The 13,374-nt window shown below is 44.8% G+C and overlaps 2 protein-coding genes across 2 annotated transcripts in view; one reads left to right on the top strand and one right to left on the bottom strand.

Moving 5' to 3' along the window:
- The window catches only part of CDK15 (cyclin-dependent kinase 15), a 107,232-nt gene that overhangs the window by 39,458 nt on the left and 54,400 nt on the right, over positions 1–13,374 (top strand). The window lies entirely within an intron of this gene.
- Positions 206–13,374, bottom strand: part of LOC106895182 (endogenous retrovirus group K member 18 Pol protein-like) — a 151,891-nt gene continuing 138,722 nt past the window's right edge. Inside the window, 2 exon segments of the mRNA XM_014954383.1 lie at positions 206–315; positions 2,417–2,549. The gene's annotated coding sequence lies outside the window, so the exon portion shown is untranslated.

Genomic DNA, 13,374 nt, shown 5'->3' with positions numbered 1-13,374 from the left:
AGTCCAGCTGTTGCAGAGAGTCCTGGCTCATTAATGAGTTACCAGGGTAATCTCCTTGATCTCAGGGCTGCTGACAGACTATAAGAAGGAAAACTAATCTGAGGTGAGTGCTGATCAGGATAGATGGGGAAATCAGAGAGCTCTTCCCAACTACAGTTACTGTGAAATTTCTCATTTAATTCTTCCTGGAAGAACTAGGAAAGCAAGTAACTTACTGTGTTCATGTACTAGTCCGCTTAGTTTCAGATATCTGTGACTTTTTCTCAGCTCTGGGAGATCGGAAACCAGAAGTCTTGGTGTAACCTTGCAGTAGATCTGGGAAGAAAAGGAAAACAAAGATAAATCATTAAGGAGCAGGCATGCAAACCTTCTTGAATACTTCTTACTCATCTGAGTAGTGTCACTGGCATGACTGGGAGAACTTCTCTGAGCAAGAATTATGCAGAATGTTGAGGCATTGGAACAAAACCAGTCATGGAGCTATGGGGAAACACCAGAGACATGGGTGGCAGCCATAGAAAGACTGGTGAGATTTTAGTGTAAAGGACCTACATCTCCAGCCCCACCCCACTCCATTGTTTGCTAACCAAACACTGCAGATCTGGACAGAAAGCAGCACAACTGTTTGTGTTCCCCTTTGTCCTTGCTGTAGACAAAGTTGCAGGAACATACAGGTTAGCTACATAAAAGAACAGACAATTTGCAGGCACTGCTCAGTTAAGAGAACAAGAGGTATTCCTCATGTTACCTGACAGTCCTTAAATTTTTCTGCCTTGATGAAGAGGCATGCTATGTTCCAAAAAGTCTTTCTATCTCTGGATTGCATGGTCCTAGATCTCCCAAACAACAGCCACTGTCAAAGTGAGTGTGAATGCCTGACCTCCCTTTGCAATCCTGAACAGAAATTTGTCTCAATATTTGGACCTTCTGCCTTTCATTTACTCTGCAATGAATCTGGAATAATATTACAGTGACCTCACAGCACTTTTAGCAAGATCAGAGCAGAGTATCCTGTAGAGTTCTGCTTAGGCGTGTATCTCTGTGTCAGCTTCCCATGCGCAGGTTTACTCATGGAGAGAAGGGCATTTGGAAACTTTTTCAAAGAAAAACAATAGTTCTTAAGCATGCTGGCACTGGCTGTTGCACTGCTTTTCTAAAGTGGATGGCTGTCTGTGTAGGTAGAAGGTAGCTCTCCATTTCTGAGTGATGCTGTGTTGTCATATGCATGTTCAGAATAGGACACCCATGTGAGGATAGGGGGGTTCTGCATTACTTATGCACTCCTGGACATGGCTGGACTAAGAGCAGTGAAGAAGCAGGATCTCTAATGCCTGCCATGGGATGGTTATGGCTGGATGTCTGTTCCTAATTGGGAGCCACTAAATGCTCGAGATATGTTAAATGAAAGGATTTGTTATGCATGGGCAGTGAGGGATCTAATGATGGGAACTGACTCACTTTCCTCATGTTGTCTATCCAGAACATAAGTTGTAAATTTCTTCTGCCCTGGAGCAGCAGAGAGAATGGCTTTGCTCTTTTACATAACTGCTAACCAATAATGGCTAAAGCCCTTATGCTAAATTGCCAAAGGGCCTTCTAGCTCTGAACCTGGGGGGGCAGAAAGCCAGGAAGACCCTGGCAAAGGGATGTGCTGCAATCCAGCACTCTTCTGTTCATTAATTCAACATTGGAGGCCCAATGCCTAAAATATGCCAGATCAGAGAAATTGCCCCAGAACCGCTCCTCTCCCAAACTAACAGGAGTACTATTTACGTCAGGAGTACTGATCTCAGTAGATTTTCCATCCCCTGGCCTGCACAATCTCAGAGGCAACAGCTCTCAGAGAAAATGAACATAGTGTTGTAATAAGTCAGGAAGAGTAGGTAACAAGAAACACATCTGAATTCATGCACCAAGTTAGTGCCACCCAAAAAGGCAGTCCTGCTTCTCCATTCCCCTCCTTGCTTCAGGCTTCACAGTCTCTCTTTTGCTCTCTGGCACTTTTCTAAGCCCTTGATGAGCTGATTTAACTCACTAAACAGGTGGAAAATTATTAACTCTTTTGTTGGGTTGTTTTTTCATTGCTTTATTAAGCTGAATCAGATTACAAAGGGGTCAGAGAAGTACCAGACTTCATGCATGGTTGAGTGTGGAGTGGGAAAGGAGGAGCAGGAAAAAGCCATGAAGTTCAGACTCTCTTATCTCCGACCTGTTCACATGTAGTTCGTGTGGGTGGCCGTCCCCTGTCACATCTGGATGACTGATGTTCTGTTTTGAGGTAATAACTGAACAGGTTCTTGTGAATAAGTGCTCAGTGCTGCTATCGTGTATGTGGGCCCATCTCAAATCTAGGTGTTTACTGTTGAAGACCTCACAAAAAATCCCAGACATTGGCAGAGAGTTGGCAGAGACTGACCTTTCCTTTTTTCCAGAAACGACTTTCTCTTGGCATGGGTAGGATGCCTTGGTAAAGCAGGTGAGAGTTTATGAAGTGCACGTAAATGGAGATCATTGTGCTCGAGGGTCATCAAACTATTTCTTCTCACCACCTAATAAAAAATTAAAAACAAATCTGAGATTTTGGAGAAATCCTTTAACATCCTCTTTTATGTAAAGAGAGTTTAACAGCAGACTTAAATATTTGCTTTAAAAACATCTTGAAGTAAATGAAATAACTTCTTTCCCAGGCCAAGATTCTCTGTTTTACTTCAGCCCAGAGCAAGTTTGTTGGCCAAATTACATATCCCCTAGAAAAAATTCGAGGACTTTTAATACTTGCAAACCCCTGTCTGTAACGGCGCAAGCGGGCAATGCTCTTTAAAGGGGGAAAAAGCGCCAGGAAAATCCCCCTCACAAGCCAGAACTGCATTTGGGGAGCCCAGATGAAAGCCCTGATGCGGGTCATGTGACAGGTGTCACTTCAGTAATGATATTGGGGCAGAGATAAAAGTCCTCGCCGGCTGGTCATGTGACACCGCTTCATTACCGGCACAGCAGGTGGTCGGAGAGTCTCAATGCCTTTATTTTTTTATTATTTTTTAATTTTTTTTTTATTCTGTGATAATGAGAAAATGTTTAAACTTCCATCCGTGTGTTTAAACACTTCTTCATGCTGACAGCAGCAGGAGATCCCTTGATCAGCTGTCAGATGGGAAAGTGCAATTTTTCTGGAAAGTAAACAGCGTGTTTGCCAGTTGGAAATCATTTTCTGTTTGTTGGGACTGCTAGTCGTGGCGTGATGGAGCCGTGTCACAGCATCTGACAACTCGGGAGTGGGGAAGAGAAAACAGGCTGAGAAAGGGGTTTTAGACTCTGCCTCTGATAACAGCAGCTTGAGATTTTTGACACTTCGCTATTGTTACTGTGGGGAAAAAAGCCACCACTTATGGATTGCTTATGAACTTTTAAAGCAGTGGCTCAGTGTCAGTGTGGATACCTTGGACCTTCTTAAAGAATCTCCTGCATTTTAATTGAAACTTTCCTAGGAGAAAAACAAAAAGGACGCGCAAAGGAACTGAGTGGGTGTGGAGACGCATGGGGGTGAAGGTGGCCAGATCTCATTCCTGGCTATCAAAAAAAAACATAAAAAACATCTCATTATAATTATATTGGATAACTTTTCATGGCTCTAATGTCAAGTAGGCTTGGGGGACCCACTGGGAGTTTCAGGTGAGACAAGGAAGGCAAATGTGGTCACAGGGTCATGCGAGAGAGCTCAACTGCGTCCTGGGGCAGATGGGACCTGGCTGAAATCAAAGCTGTTACCCTCTCCTTCGCAAGTTCCCTGGAACCCAACTAAGTTAACTTGAAATGCTAACCACATTTTTTTGCTTTCCTATTAGGCAAATACCTTCTCAAATTCAATTCCCATAGAAAACAAGAGATACAGATGTAATGCACATAATTTTAATTAAAATTAAGGTTTGAATGTGTTTATGCAGAGGCATACACAGCCCTTTTCCTATGCAGACACAGACAACATCTTATATGCAGAATCAACAAATCAACCTGATTTCAACACTGGGAAAGTTAATTACTCAGAGCACAGCTTGGATTGCGTATTTGATATTTGCAGCAATTATGTTACACGAACTCACTGGTAGTCTCCCAACAAATGCTCTCCACTGCTGGCTGCACTGCAGCCTTCGCCCTTTTCCTAAAGATCCCCATTAAAAGCTTCCTGCCTATTAGACTTCATGAAGTGCTGGCTCATTAAGACAGAAGTTTCGATGCCCAGTTGGTACCTGACTTGCACCAGGAAAGCCCTAGAGCTGGCGCTTTGGTTACAGCTCTGCCCTCTGGAGCGAGGCTGGGCTCTGGGGAGGCAGCTGCCTCCCTTCCACCCCTCACGGCTGCAATTAGGGGCAGGGCCGGACCATCAGCAAAAATGATCCCAAGCGAAAAGATCAGATCAGAATCTGGCCCTTTGTTAGCAGTCATTAAAAAACATTGCACTTTTAATAGGAGCTTATTCAATTAGCAGACTAACAGGCTCCATCAGATAAGCTGGGGATTTCCCTGGGAATCTGAGTCACATACTGCAGAAGCGGCTCTGCACCCTATGGTTAACCCCCTCTGCACAGAACTGGAATGAAGAGGCCAGATTCCAGCAAAAGGTTTATTTTTGGATTCTTAAGGGAGAAGGATAAGCCCTCCTGAAGCCTCTGGAGGTGCCAGTGTCGAGTGTGAGTCACACAGGCTGGAAGGACCCAGGAGGATCGTGGCACCAAACTGCAGCTGCTGGAGACTCGCCTGATCTCTGATAAACACGCTGACATTTGGCAGCCTGACAGCTTCACAGTCCCATAAGAGGCTTCCTAATTAGAGCCTGGGTGAGAAATAATCCACAACTTGAAGTTTGTCTCTAGCTTCCTTGCTGTACTTTTTTTTCCCCCTCCCTTTTTGTGCCTTTTCTCCCTTTTCAGTGTTTTCTCTCACACGTTCTCAACACATCCCCTCCCCGCAGGCGGAAGCTGTTTGAAACACCAAGCTGGAGAAAGGGCCATTTTTGCTTCTCCTCTCAGCTCAGAACGGCTCTCAGCAAAAGCAGCCCTCTTGCATTCCAGCGTTGCCCTTGAAGGAGACGCGGAGATAAGGCAGGGGACAGGATGGCACATGGTGAAGTTTATAATGAGGCGAAGTACAACCGGTCTGGAAGAAAACCAATCCAGTCCCATTTATTCCTAGTCAAACAAGTAGGGCAAACCTAGTGCTCCCAGCAGTGCGAGAATGGGGACTGTGGGTCTGGATGCAGCCCTGAATTCTGCCGTCCTCTACAGCAAGCTGGCCCTGAACAGCACATCATGACATTCCCAGCCTTTTAGCTTGAGCCAGGGTCTGAATTTAGCACGGCCTTCAAGACGTACGGTACTGTGACGCTGCTGTATCGCAGCAAGACATTCATCCAGCTGATCATAAGAAGAAATATAATTTTTAGAGATATGTATTGTTACAGAGCCAGATCTTTTAAAGCTAAATCATATTCCACCCATTTACGCCACCACATGCAGGTACTCTGAATGGTTCCAGAAAAGCTCTTAAAGCACAATAACCTCTGAATTTGAGATTATATCAACAAGCAACATCTGCTAAGACAAGGATAACTCTTTTACTGTATTTATTTCCCAGAGGGTTATTTACTGATAGTGGGATTGACTGTTCCATATTTAATATCCCAAAGCCTTTTCCAGGGTAATGAGACAGGTAGCAAAGCTCTTCAAAGACAACAGCCATTGTATACTCTGCAATAGCTTGGATACAGATACAAACATCAGAATCTACTTTATCTTAGAGGATTGTTCCCCTTTACTGTCCTCACCCTCAATGAATACCATATTCCCTGGATAGCCACCAGCAAAAGCCGGAAACTTGGGATTCTCCAGTCTTGGCCATACCTTACATTGGACAGCTCTGTATGTTACCACCATTCAGCAGGATCCCAGATGATGACATGGGACCAACACCTACAGATACCTGACTATTGGCTTTCTCCAAAGCAAACAGACTTCAGTCAAAATATGCAGTTGAAGCTATTTCCAGGACAAATATATTTATTGCTGAGGTATAATAGAAGATCTCCACCTAATGCTTCTAGAATTCTATATGAATCTTATCCAGAGGACTAGGGGTCCTTAAGGAGTGTACTTTTTTGATGTTTCACTTTGGTGACTTCTTCATGATTGCTGACGCCCAAGTGTTTCATGTACTGCAGATGTCTATGCATTGTGCACGTATGAGAAAAAACTGTGGACTTACTGCGAAGGCCTGTAACATCATCCTCATCTCTAATGCCTGTACCACTAAGACATTGAAGCTGAGAAAATTGTTTATTGAACTGATATTTCCAACAAACAGAAATCTATGAAGTAAGCAGATCTGCTCCCCGAGGTTCTAATATTAACAAATTCCCTGAATAGATTGTAGCTGTGTGTTTTTTACCAACCCTCTCTATAAATTGGAGTATGGATTAGTACACACTATTTATAGAGTCTAGCCCACCCAATTGCCTTAAGCACCCCTGAAGCTGAGGGAGATGTAACTGCATTCATAGCCAGACACTACCTCCTGGGTCCACATAGCATCATATCAAAATTCTGCCTTTCAGCATAGTAGAAACCTTGGAAAAAATTAAAGGTTGTTCTGGACCTAAAATATCTGGCTCTATCCCTGCTTTGATTTTTTTTGCATGATAAATGAGTACAGATATGAAGAAGGAGGACAGCACAGACATGGGGAAAGCTCTCCTGGAGGACTGACTGGGGAGGAGATGAGGCAGTGCTGGCTCTCGTGACTTGCTCCTCAGGTACCTGCATTCCCTGTCACTGCAAAGTGGGCACAAATGTCAGAAGAGCAGCATTTTACACACACATGCATATTTGATATGAACCATTTTAAAATTCAGGTGAATCAGATGCCATGAGCAAGTGCACTATCACAGGAGAAAAGAAAAACATTGATTCTTTTCAATTAAACTCCATTTTTTTCAGGGTTAGAATTTCAGTCATTTAAATCCATTTTAGACTAAGTCTTAGAAATAGAAGTTGGCAGCCTGGAGGAATTAATTTTTTTATTATTTTATTTTAAGGGATTAACTCAAGTTGATAGATTTAGAGCATTTTTTAAGTTTGTTGGTTTCAGATGTTTAAAAAGAAATTTAAAATAAACAAACAAAATCCAGTTGAAAATTTGGCAAGGGCTGAATCCTTTGGGCAAAATTTTCCCAGGAGAAACATAGATCTCTGATAAGCAACAGAGGAGATGCCGTATTTCACAGCTGCAATGCAGATCTGTGGTGTCTCCAGAGACTCCCACACACTAAACAGGGATTTCTTTAGTTTAAATGCCAGATCTGCTTTGGTCCCAGTGAAACTCCAGAGGGGCATTATCTAGGAAAATGGGGCACGTTTAATCCACTTTATCATTAATGCAAAAAATAGTCTCAATATTTGTGAAAACAAAAACTATGTATTATGAAAGGTCCTTCATATCTCGGGTAGATTAAACTCTAGTCACCAGCCTCCCTGAGGCAGTTGGGCCACGGTTTGTTTGTAACATCTCTATTTATGATATACAGGTCTTTCTGGGTCTGTGATGAAGCAAGCATGAGCTAAACCGCTGACCTGACTGGGCACTTCCCTGAAGGATGTGCTGGAAAGTTTAGTTTGGTGACTAAGGCTGGAAGTGCCAGAGGTGCCAGAGGAAAAGAACAGCTCTGAGCAACACAGTCTGTCTTCGGCTTCGACCTTCTCATAAGGAATGGTTGTTAGATTTTCTCTGCAGATCCTTCTCTGCTAGTGAAATCTCAAGCCATTTGACATTTTGACTTTATTTAAAATAAAGGATGAAAAGATTCTATGCCACTGAACATGGCTCTTGCGTTTATCACCATGTGACAGTACTACCAGGGCCTGCTGTCCCCATGATGAAGTCAGGGAGCAATTCTTGTGAGTTAAACACGATGCTAATTCACAGATCTCCTTCTAGGTATGTAGTCACCGTGCTGATACTGGTGAGCTGTGGGCTGAGCTACACAAACCTGCATCCTGAAGTTGGTGAAAAGCAGCAATGCAAACTGCACCATGCAACCATGCTTTGCTGGGTAGGTGCCGAAGGCTTCTCACCTGATTGTCTGTTTGTTTTATACAAAACCCTCTCAGAAGCCACTCCGCTGCACACAGACCTGAAAGATTTAATTCTGTTGAAAGAAGACTGTCTGCAAGGAACCTGGGAGCAGGGATGCTGACCAACCCACTGTGGATCCTGTGCAGAAAAAGCCAGGAGACAAGCTTGGAGACAGCTATGAGGTCCCAAGCTCAGGACCATCTCGGGGGCTCCTGCTAAATGAGGCTGCCTTTGGGGCTGAGTAACTCTTTGAAGGTGACAGAGAGAAACCCAGGAAAGTAGCTGCCCAGCCAGCAGAGAAGGCACAGTTATTGTCTGGGCATGGCGAATGAAGGCAGACGGGTTGCTAGCTGTCCCCGTGTCTTCAGGGAGCTGCCTGCACACACCAGGCTGCACCACAGCCCCTGCCGGGGCAGATTCTGCCCCACTTAGTACAAGTGGGGAAAAAATGGCCAGGCCTGGAGGGAAGCATGCTGTGAGCAGTGAGGGCCTGCCACTCCATGCCAGAGGCAACTGTGGAGGAGATGTCCTTGAAGGGGCTCCCCTGGAGCCCTGGCCTGGGAGGAAACAACCTCTGAATAAGACCTCCTCTTGTCTGACCTTCACAGCAGGCAGGCAGGCAGGCAGAGAAGCTTGTCCCCAGTCATGGGTATCTCTGGGCAATGCCCATTTCAGCAAGAAGCACAGTGCTTCCCTGAGCTGCACACCCTTCAGAAGGAACAGCCGTATCATCCCCTTCAGTTGTACCTGGGGGTCTCTGTTTCCTTCACGCAGATCCTCCAGCTGACACTGAGGAGGAAAGGCAAGGCTGGGGCAGATGTTTGAACCCCCCAGCTTGATGGCCACATTTACCAAGCTTCCAAAGCGCTTTCAAGGGTCTGAAGATATCTTCCATTGCTAGTATGATTACAGCTCTAATGAGATTTGAAGAAAACCATTTATTCTAAACAATGGTGCTATCTCATTCTAACCCATTTAGACGATAATCTGCTCTTCCAGATATTAATATTTTCATATTAATGTAGATCCTTTTATCCCTGTAGCTTAACACTGGGTTCTGATTTATTAATAGCTGGCTCCCTCTGGACTAGGGGAGCAGGATGCTGCGTTGTGATGAGCTTAATAACTCACTGCTCCCCATTAGTAAATCACAGACTAGTGCTTCAAATTTGCAGAGAGAATTGGGTTGACTTTCCCTCATCCCTTGAAGCATCTTAGTCCTGTTGTGCAAAACTACCCGCTAACAGTATTTCTTACATGAGCCAAGTGTTCTAATATGGGTTCAGCCCACTAGACTGAACTTTTAACAGCATTTTAAGGAGCAAGGGCAAAAGCAGAGTTAACTGATTTCACTGGCTTTTCCCATCAAATGGGGCCAGGGAACTTTTCTGGAGGCACCAGTAATATAACATCCAGCAGAATTAATTTATTATTTTAGAAGAGCTCATGTTTTTTTAATGTCTCCCGGTTTGAAGGAAGGGTTGAAAGTAAGGGCAGCCTATTTGCATTGTGAATAAAGTTATCTGCCTCCTCCGCCCCCCGGAATATGCAGAAATAAATGCCTTCTAATGAACCCTGGGGGGCTGAAGCTTTGATATGGATCTTGCCGGTGGTATAGTGGTCGGGAGAAGTTCTCTCCAGACTGAAACCCAGCGTGGCGTGGGGGGGTAGGCAGTCTTCCTCAGAGGGCGAGAGAAGGGAAATTGGATTATCTTGCTAGCAGTTGGTGTTTTTCTGTCTGCAAGAACTTACAGATGAGAGGCCCCAGTTGGGAAGTTAAATTCAGCTCTCTGCAAACAGTAATGTCTTTTTTTCTCATCTAAACAAAAGAGATGATCGCCTTCAAGTTCTGGAAACATTTTTCTCCTGCACTAGCTGGGTGCAGGGCAGGTGGGTAGAGGAAGCAAAACTGCTGGATTTGAATTTTAGTTTGGTGGCTGCTGAAAGTGTTGAGTATGTGTGGCCATGTGTTTGTAAACACAGATTACTCTTTGAATGTGACATCTGGCTTTCAAGGAGCTTCCACAGCAGGCAGAATCACAGCAGTACACACTTCAGTTCCCTCAGACAAATCTATTGTAGGACACTGTTTTGCAGTTTACAGCACACCGAATAAGCTCAAAAAACAACAAATGCAGCTGAAGCTCCTTAATAGAGAAAATCTGGTTAAATGGGTTGCTTTCTGGGAACAAATTGTTGAATAAAAAGAACACCCTGGCAATGGGAAAGTTTTCTGCACTGCCAAGAGGTTCCATAAAAAGACCATTTTATAGTGTTAACCCATTCCCTATAGAAGCCGGAGCATACCGCAGAGGATCATATGCTGCCTGGGAAGCAGCAGCACAGAGAGATGAAATACAGCAGCCATTGACAGCGAGGGTGTGCAGCATCCAGGGCGGCTGCACTTGCTCCCTGGGCAGTGGCTGGCACAGGACGGTGTCATGGGGATTCCTCTAACAACGCCAGACCCAGCAGCTCTACCCTGGGGGTGCAGACATGATGCCTTCCTAACAGAGAGGGCAATACCAGGAGCAATAAGAAAGCTGCCTGGCACCCAGGATGTGCCAAAGAAAGAGCAAAGGGAATCGCCAGATTTTTCTCCTCTCCCCAGAGGGGAACCAAGATATAAAGTGCTGCTGTGTTTTTCAGGATCTAGAAGCCACACCAGTAATTTTCACAAGGTTGCAGCATCCTTATGCATCAACTGCAGAGTCCCAGTGGCAGCGTTTTGGGATGATTTGCCCTGATTACTTGAGAATTTCCGCAGCATTTTTAAGTGAGGCATTTGTTCCCCCCACTTCTGTGTAAAATGCTGGCCAGCCCTGACGCCAAGAGCACTTTAGGCAGGATCTGGTATCAAGCTGTAGTTGCACTATTGACAACAGTGCTGCTTATGTCAGTTTAAGCAATCCTGCTCCCCTTCCCCTCCCCACTGCATCCTCGCCCCTCACCATCAGCTATACCAGCATGCTGTCTGCGTAGCACATGGCAAACGAGACCAGAGAACTGAGCCAGATAAAAAACAACCCGAGGAAAAAAAAAATGTTTATTTTTCAGCTGAATTGGTTCCTGCTCTGGGTCACTGCACAGCAGGGCAACTCAGGGATGAGAACAAGTGCTGAGGATGGGTCTGTAAGCTGTCAGTCACTAAAGGTCCCCACCACCACTACCCCTTTCTACCCCTTTACGTGTTGGTTTAGACTTCATTTTCTGTAGGGCCTTTACTTTAGTTTTCTCCACAGAGATGTGATCCAACCTACAACAAGAGCTTAAGACCCTTCCTATTTCACAGAATATACTTGGAGTGTCAGGCTACATTTCAAAGTGCAGCTCACTGCAAGGATGCTCAGGATCTCCTGCAAATAGACTCGTCTGTGTGTGTGGCATCATCCAGCACCACCGAGTGAGAGCAAATCCGGTCGCAGGAACAGAGCCGAGTTATTAGCACGCTGCACACTGCATACTTAGCTCTTTCCTTCTCAGCATGTTTTCTGGTCACAAGGATGTAGCTACTCTGCTTCTGGCTCTGGGATTAGTGACTTTTTGGGCAGGCAGAGCCCCACGCTCCACCACAGGCTGAAAACACTCCCGGCAAACCTCATGAGGCAGCTTCTCTTTGGGCTGCACGAGGCTTGTCTGACATACTGCAAGTGGGCTAGTTTTAGCACCAACCACTTCAGTACCAAAAGGTGTAATGGAATTTTAATGACCACAGATGGCCACAACTTCTGTTTTATGTCTAATCTGAGCCCCCCAGCCCCCAAAGCACCACCACACCAGCACCATGCTCCCCTCCTGACAGGCTGGGGAAAGGGTGGACTCAGGTGACTGAATGCTGCCAGTTCTGTACCTCTGCTACCTGCTGCTCAGCCTGGATTTTCCTTACCTATTACAGAATGTGTTAACTATATGTAAATATGATGGAGTCAGGCAACAGAAAACTGTAGGTGAATGTCGAGTAAAATACTTTTGATCCACCTTCTCTAAAACATTACAAATCTATGTCCTCGGGGTCTTTGAGACACGTATTAGCTGGAACACCTTGTTTTTGTACTGGATGATTAGATTCCCACATTTTTCCACAGGCGAAGGAAGCATGCCCAGATACAGTTCACAGCAACTGTGGAAATTCATTGTAAGTAGTGGCCAGATGTTGGCAAGAAGAGACTGAAGAAAAGCGCATGCTATTTTCTCATTTAAGTATATAGGAAAATGGATCCTCCTATCCAGCTGTGAGCCTTTCCAGAATATATCCTGGAGTATAACTGATGGATGTGCCTCCCACAGCCCATAGGGTTTGATGCTGTTCCAAGCATGCTTCATGGGGAGTATTCCATTCAAAATAATTATCAACTTGAATAGAGTAAGTACCAATCTATGCAAAAGCCACTTTGGCTGCTGCCTGGGAATAGATTACAAAGCACATTTGGCTATTGTGTGCATGCTTGTAAATTTTCAAGTGTTGGGTGAGATCTCTGAGTCTGGAGAGCATCAGAGGATCTTGAAAGCACTAATGAATTGTGGAACCCAAATCTTTCTGTTTCTTCCTCCCAAAGGAGTTCCATACTGTATTCGGTAAAAGTCACCACAGCTTCAGTAACTCCTAATAAATCTTACACTAACTTCAGATTTGGGGAACCCACACAGGAAAAACCTGCTCCCAAACTCTCATCTCCCATCTTGCTTACATTAATTTTTCCTTGTAGTCTTTTGCTGACATCTATAATGCTCCACCTCCAGTCCAGACAGATGAGAGTAGTGCAGATCTAACTCAGGCAGCATTGCCACCACATTGCTCTCTCAGTCCCTCCACTGTCGCACTCTTTCCATCACACCATGAACAGGGTATTCAAGCTCCTCTCTGACCCTGCTCTTTTTTATTCACCCACCAGTTCTTCTGTTACACTGCCAATAGCATGTGGTTACACACTTTGTTCCTCCAGTGCTAGCTGCTTATTTTCCTCACTGGCCTGCATTTCCAGCAACGGCCTTCTCATTTCCAACTGCAATGTCTCCCCTCAGCACTGGCCTGCCTCTGAAGGTCTGCACAATACCACCTCATTTAGACTCCTCCTGGATATTAGTATCCTTTGCAGTGGCCACAATAATCTGCCTAAATCAGTCCCACTCTTCTATACTTCACTTCTCCATGGCTTTTCCTTAAAGAACAAGGGCATTGGCTTTTGAGGTACATCTTGGTGTTAAAGAGCCTGAAGGCAGACGAGACAGCCTTAATGTGTAATGACAGATTCA

Source organism: Calidris pugnax, unplaced genomic scaffold (genome assembly GCF_001431845.1).
Source record: "Calidris pugnax isolate Ruff unplaced genomic scaffold, ASM143184v1 scaffold103, whole genome shotgun sequence".
NCBI classification, from domain to species: domain Eukaryota; kingdom Metazoa; phylum Chordata; class Aves; order Charadriiformes; family Scolopacidae; genus Calidris; species Calidris pugnax.
This window is presented reverse-complemented; position numbering and strand designations above follow the sequence as displayed.